The sequence below is a fragment of the Colobus angolensis genome, unplaced genomic scaffold (assembly GCF_000951035.1).
Source record: "Colobus angolensis palliatus isolate OR3802 unplaced genomic scaffold, Cang.pa_1.0 Scaffold15, whole genome shotgun sequence".
In the NCBI taxonomy this organism is placed as follows: Eukaryota; Metazoa; Chordata; class Mammalia; order Primates; family Cercopithecidae; genus Colobus; species Colobus angolensis.
Genome location: NW_012114599.1, coordinates 79,272 through 86,914, shown reverse-complemented (window position 1 = coordinate 86,914; position 7,643 = coordinate 79,272).

Genomic DNA, 7,643 nt, shown 5'->3' with positions numbered 1-7,643 from the left:
CTTGTGGTCAAATAGTAGCTGAGGAAGGATTTGAACTCACTTCTTAGGACATTAGAAATCATGTCACCATTTATGTAGAAACTTTGTTTTTCAACGATGTGCAGGACAGGTTTTGTTGTTCCACTTTGTGGATCCTCTTCCAGGCTGCTTGAAATAATGCCATCTGAGGACAGGCACTGGCTTGGTTTAAAGTGAGTAATCAGTGCCTTGTGTCTCCTGATATTTAATAAATGTTTTCCAAGGCTAGAAGGGGAATGAGAAGTGATAATTCATTTACAATGACTTGCACATAATAAGAATTCAATAAATGTTATTTCTTGATGATAATGAAGATGACTAAATAATCTCTGCCCAAAAGGATTTCCTCTGACAGACTATTGATTTCTGCCAAAGCATCCGCCTAATAGGATAAAGATCGTCAGCTCAGCATTGTTAGTTATGAAGCATTTATAAAATGAAGGTGAGGAGACAGACTCTGTAGCCCAGACCTTAACTCCCTGTTCTGCTGTCTCCCAATAGTGCTACAGGGCTCACCTCTTACGTAATGGAGGGAAAAGTATATCTATTAGTAGTTTTTGTTCTTTTAGGCAATGAGAAACATTAGAGGTTCTTCTGCTTCTAGAGCTAGGATAACTTTCTAAATACTCCTGTGGAGGTTTTCTTTAGGAATATACACAGCTTTTCAATTCTGCTGAGTGACAAATGTTCTCTTAGTAACAAGCTGTCCTTTTGCATAGCTGAAGCTCATCCTCACTTGACCAACCCCTCTATTCTTTTGTGAAGACAAAATACTATGCATAGTGAAGTTCCCATTTGCGGCTGAAGGAAGATGAGGGGACAGCATCTTTTAGCCTTGACCTCCACACAAGAACAGCAGAAGGGGAATTAATTACCAGTTAGATTGTTCTGAAAGTAATTGCTAGAAAACTTCGGAGTGGGGACAGAATTGATGCCTGGGATGAAGTGGTCAGGTAGGTTTCTTGGAGGACACAGTCCTGAAGACTGTGGGGCCCAAAATAGTCCTCAAGGCAGATAAAAGCCAGACTTAAACTGTCTGAATCTCAACTCTACCACTTACTAGTGACCTTGGTAGTTTTCTGCATCTTTCTGTGTATCAGTTTCTTCATTTATAAAATAGGAATAATAGTAACACCTACTTCCTAGATTGTTTTGAGGATGAAATGAATTGGTATATCTCAAGTGCTGAAAACAGTGCTGTATACCTAATAAAAATTGAATAAATATTAGGTAATTTTATTAAAGACTGGGGAGGTTTAGGTAGTCAGAGAGGAGAAGCTAGATCTCAGAGGCAGGAAAGAGAATTTAGGTTAAATTTACCTTCCCTCCCAGCCAACGCAGGAGACCTGACTCTTCCCCTTCCTTGGTGACACAACCGAGGGCAAAATGTTTTCCTATTGACATCCCTGAAGACACAAGTGAGTGACTCTGGGTGGCTGCAAGCTGGTAGACAGTTTTCGGAAGAGCTTAGATTGTTTTTTTGGAATATATTTGAGCCTGGGGAAATGCTGGCCCTGAGGGGCATATTTGTTTCTCGTAGAAAACATCACTTGTTGGAAATTCAAAAGACTTGACTACTCAGCTTCACTCAAAGCCATGCTTGAGCCCAGCTATTGGTTTCCATATGAGACTTCAGGGAAGACCTGGGTCTCGCCTGAGATTGGATCTGTTCTTAAGACACCCTATGGGGTCTTTTAAACATGCAATAGACATTTATTGATCATCTTCAATGTGCCATGTTTCTGCCTTTGTGGAGCTCACAATTTATTAGGTGACACAGACAAGTAAAGAGGCAATTGCATTGTAATGTGACAAATGTTCTCATGGGAGAAGCGTAGGACACCATGGAAACAGTAGGAGATGCAGCTGGTCCAGTCCAAGATGATGGAAGAAACATGTAAATGAAGACCCAAGGGAGGGCCAGGCATGGTGGCTCATGCCTGTAATTCCAGCACTTTCGGAGGCCAAGGTAGGCAGATCACCTGAGGTCAGGAGTTTGAGACCAGCCTGGCCAACATGGTGAAACGCTGTCTCTACTAAAATTACAAAAAATTAGCTGGGCATGGTGACACATGCCTGTAATCCCAGTTACTTGGGAGGCTGAGGCAGGAGAATCACTTGAATCCAGGAGACAGAGGTTGCAGTGGGCTGAGATTGGGGCACTGCACTCCAGCCTGGGCAACAAGAGTGAAACTCCATCTCAAAAGACCCAGAGGAGGAGGATTTAGCCTAAAGCGGTGGGGTTTGGGGAAAGGGTGGGAGTGTAGAAAGTAGAAGGAATGTCTATGAGGCTGTGAGTACTGACCTGCTGACGTGGGCCAAGGTTAATACTGTGTGTGCATAGATGCTTATGTGTTATATATGTGTGTAAGGGGAAAGAGGGATGAGATGGGGTGGGGCAGTTTAGGATAGTCAAGAAAGACCTGATGTGGATTAAGGAGGAAAAAGTCAGTTTTTGTGATGTCTTACTGGCCAACTTTGGGTAAGTCCCTTCACTTATATGGAACTTGTAAAATGGAGAGAGTAATAATAGAAATCTGGCCTATTTCCTAAGGCTATCTTATAATAGTACATCTGAAAGAGCTTAAAACATATAGTAGTACATATATTTAAGGAATTATCATTGTCATGTTACTATTTCATTTAGAAATCATGTTATGATTTCATTTAGACTATAAATCTGTGGTACTAGGAATATGTGAATGTGAATGATTAGGAATCATCATTATGAAGAGTATCTTTAATATTTACACTACTATCATTAGAGGCAGGGAAGTAGAGCCTCTGTTTATGATGGTGCGCAGTGTTTGTAAATGGTTGACCAAGCTGTCCATTCCTCCTGCCCCCACCTCCTCCACCTACTTACACACAAAGGTGGTGACAGAATATATTAAAAAAATGGAGGCTATGTTTCTCCAAATCCAATTTACAGAACAGCAATTCTTGTGATTACTTTTCCATTATCGGTTTACAGTTATTACTCGGTCAGATGGGTCAGGCAATGGCGGGAGCATTGTGGATGGTGGGATAATATGTTACAGCAGGGAGACTTCCCTGCAGAGGGATGATGGGGAGGACTTCAAAGACAAGCCCCAGAAATAGGGCATATGGAAGCCAATCTGGTCATCAGAAAAGTCTATTAATCTTCCATTCTGACTGGAAGGCCACAATGTGAACTTGGCAGGTTATTCTCTTTCTCAAAGCCTCAGTTTCTTTATCTTTAAATTGGAGATAATAATACCAATTTTATATATAATAAGCATGTCAGATTTTATGTAACTCATCAATAAATGATGGAACCAGTGAGATGACATAACTGGCTTACAGGATAATTCAAAGAACCACACATAATATAGGCAATAAGGAATGCCGAAATGAATGTACAAATAAGTGCAAGCTGAGTCTATTAAAAGGCAACAATCGATTGCATTCTGCTGGGTAGATTCATTTGCATTTCAATGTATGAAAGTCATTTGCATCGTTGTCAGTTTTCTGCATTTTACAGTGTTGGGGAATAGCTAAAAATAATCATAACCCAGATTATGGCTTGTTTTCCATTTATAATACTCAGTAATCTTTTTGGTCCATTTTAGTCTTGTTTTACAATTTTCCCTCAGTTAAGTAGAGATAATGCATACAGAGTGCTTGACACAGAGTAAGTGCTCAATCAACGTTAGCTATTATAAAAATCATTTAAATAATAGTAATAATAAAATTTTTCTGCACTGCTGGCAGAGTTATCTCTCCAAAGTACAGCTTTGGTCATGATAGCTTCTTCTCACATTCAGTGACTCATCATTGTCTCTGAAATAAATTCCACACTTCTTAGCTAGATATTTAAAGTTCTTTGATCTGTCTCCATCTAAACTTGCCAGTCTATTTCCTACACATAACTCTTTGCAAGGTCTGTCATGATGCCTAGAATTTCACCATTTGGGATCCATCTTTTTTGATATTGAAGAGTTTGGGGTCTTTAGGTGCTCCCTCTGAAGATGCAAATGTCACCAAGAGAAGATTTTGCCCAGAAATGATCTGGCAGCAACATAGTCGCCCAAATTAGCAAGTGTATTAGTATGCTTGGGCTACCATAATAAAATGTTTAAGCTTGGGTGGCTTAAACAACAGACATTATTTTTCTCACAGTTCTAGAGGCTGGGAAGTCCATGATCAAGGTGCTAGCTGATTCGGTTTCTCATACTGGCTCTCTCCCTAGTGCAGATAGCCATCTTGTTTCTGTGTCCTCACATGGCCTTTCCTCTGTGCATGGGCAGGGAGAGATTTCTGAGCTTCTTCCCCTTTTGATAAGGACCTCAGTCCTATCATATTTAGGTCCCCACCCTTATGACCTCATTCAACCTTAATTACCTCCCTCAAGGCCTTATCTCCAAATACAGTTACATCAAGGGGTTGGCATTTCAACATGTGAATTTTGAGGGGACACAATTCAATCTATACAGCAACATACTAGAAGATAGAGTGTAGTCAAGAATGGAGACTGGGGGCTGAGTGCAGTGGCTCACATCTGTAATCCCAGTACTGGGAGGCCAAGGTGGAAGGATTGCTTGAGCCCAGGAGTTCAAGACCAGCCTGGGCAACATGGCAAAATTCTATCTCTACAAAAAATACAAAAATTAGCTGGCCATCATGGCACATGCCTGTGGTCCCAGCTACTTGGAGGCTGAGGTGGGACAATCACTTGAGCCCAAGAAGATGAGGCTGCAGTGTGCCGTGATTGTGATACTGCACTTAAGTCTGGGTGACAAAGTGAGACCCTGTCTCCAAGGGAAAAAGAAAAAAAAAAAAAAGAGAGAGAGAGAGAGAAACTGGGAAGGCTGGCTTCACCATTGCTCCACAGAATTATTCTGCTGAATTTTCTTTGTGATGAGATCAACACACTCTTACTTGGAGGATTCTGAACCTGACTCCCATACCCCAGAACAGGAGTCCTAGCTGGGGAAGATGAAGTGTGGGATTGGGTTCTCTTCTGCCACTCCCTCAGCCTCCAGTGGGTGTCTCACTTAAGCTGAAAACTGGGGACAGCTGCCTAGGACTGGCTGAGATTTTCACTTGAAGACAAACGCCCAGAAATGCTACTACGTTCTCTTAAAAAATTCTTAAGGTTCTGTAGCTTGCTCTTTTGAGTGGCTAAAACATATGATTTTCTTTGTTCATACATTTGATTTTTGTCCAGATGTGTTTATTTTAAAGTTTTCCATTCATACCACTCTTTAGGGACATTACAGGGCATCATTTGGCTTAATTAAAACATCTAATCCATCACAATGCTAATAGGTTACAAAAACTGCAAAATAGATGCATGATTTAGGGGTAGCAAAACACTTGGAATTAACTAATGAAGTGCTCGGTTTGGGAAAAGTATTTTCTTTTTCAAAGTGTGTTATGTGCCAAACTCAATTACTAAGGTTTACAGGAAGACATTTGGGTAATTTCAGAAGCAATTTCAGTAGGTACTATCATATGAAATTATCTGCTGAGTGGGTAGATATCACTTTCTGTTATTACGGTTTGTTTATTGGGAGCCAAGTGGGATGAGAGTGTTAAGTGGTGTGCACATGAAGTTGAGGCAGTGAAACATAGTGAAAAAGAAAAAGCAACTGGATTTGGAGGCTAATAGACCAGAGCTTGTCACTAACTAGCTCTGTGACATTGGTTAAGTCCCTTAATTTTCTAGGCCACAGTTGACTTATTTGTAAAAATAATTGTTGATGACCTCTAAAGTTCTGTAGTAATTAGGATAGTTTTAGCTGTTGTAATAAACTCCGCAATTCCAGTGGCTCAATCCGATAGAAATAAACTTAAAAATACTTTTGACTGTTGAAGTTTTTTTCTTTTGTAAATGAAATTTTAAATTGAAGTATGGGATGCATGCTGAAAACTGCACAAATCAATTGTGTAGCCCAGTTAAGTTATGAAAAGGTGAATGCCCTTGTAACAGCATCCCAGGAACATTTTCCATAGCTCTCCAGTGACTCCCCCTCCAAATTCTTCAAAGCAACCACCATTCCAACTTTGAAAATCATAACTTAGTTTTGCTAGTGCTCATATACCGTATAAATGAAATCATGTATTGCCATTGATATGCATAAAGTATGTATACTTTTGTGTTTAGCTTCTCTGAAAGAGCTATAATCAGATTCATACATACTGTTATATGTAGTGGCAATTCACTAATTTTGATTGTTTTGTGGTATTCTATTATATGAATACACCAAAATTTATCCATCCTCTGTTAATGGATATTTGGGTTTTTATGAATAATGCTGCTATGAACATTCTCAGACATTCATTTGGGGTTGTGTGTGTCTGTGTGTGTGTGTGTGTGTGGTCCATTTCTATTGGTACAGATTTAGGCATTGCATTGTTAAAAAAAAAAAAAAAACACTAACAGATTTCAAAGTGGTTGTGCGAGTTGATTCTTCCAACAGCGGGATATGAATGTTCCTGTTCCTCCTCATTCTCACCAGTGCTTGGTGTTGTTGACCTTTCTAATTTTAGCTACACTGGTGGGAATAAAGTGACATCTCATTGTATTTTTAACTTACATTTCCATAAGGAGCTCATAAGGTTAGGTAAATTTCATATGTTTATAAGCTATTTGAATATTCTTTTTGTTAAGTGACTGTGTAAGCTCCTTACCTATTTTTATATTAGGTTGTTAATTATTTAGCAATCCAGTATAAAAATAGGCATTCCTTATCTGTTTTGCGTATGAGCTCTTTGTCAGCTCTAAGACACTGTATTTTTAAATTTTTACTAAAAACGGCAGTGAATGCTAAATGTCCAGCTTTACAATAAATACAGTAACGGCAACTCACACTATAACAAAACACACTTCCGATAGCCATTATTTTTCTGTTTAGGACAATTTTAAAATCTCTTTGGTTAAAAAAACGAATGTACATATACAAAGGCTCAAAATAGGCTATCTTTTTAAGCAAAAAGGCAAATGATTCACAAAAGACTATGAATAGAACATGTAACTAGTTGACACAAATCTAATAGGATTTGTCAGTCACATCTAACACATCTGAAGTGTTCTTGTATGAAGTGTCACATGAAGAAAAGACTTTATCAGTATCTAAAAAAGTGGGTTTGCTCATGGACAATCTGACAACTTACCACAAAAAGTGTTTCCTGAGACATAAGGAAATGCAACATGATCTTCTTAAACCTTTTAGTTCAAGTCTTTCCACTCAATAAAATAGCAGAGGATCTGAAACTGAGAAAATATATTTGAGAACAAATAGCTTGTGAAACTCAACATTGTTTTTGCATCATTAGAGGGTTTCACTGAGCAACCAACTTGTCCGCTCGATATGCATTTCAGATGTGACAGATCCTTCTCTGTACAGAAGCCTGTACTGTCTTCAATCTTATGCCTCGAGTGTCTACCACAGGCAAACAGTTTTCTCCCTATTTTGTAGTAATGCAATCTTCCTATTAGCAAAAAGCGGCAACCAGTCCCTGTAGACTGAAGGGACTCTAGTCACAGGATGGGGATTTCCTCTTCATGGTTTTTATTTTGATGTTTGAACTCCTGATGCAACATTCTAGAACAGGGTGTCAGGACCTGCTATGCCCAAGGGACTGACAAAGGAAAAAGC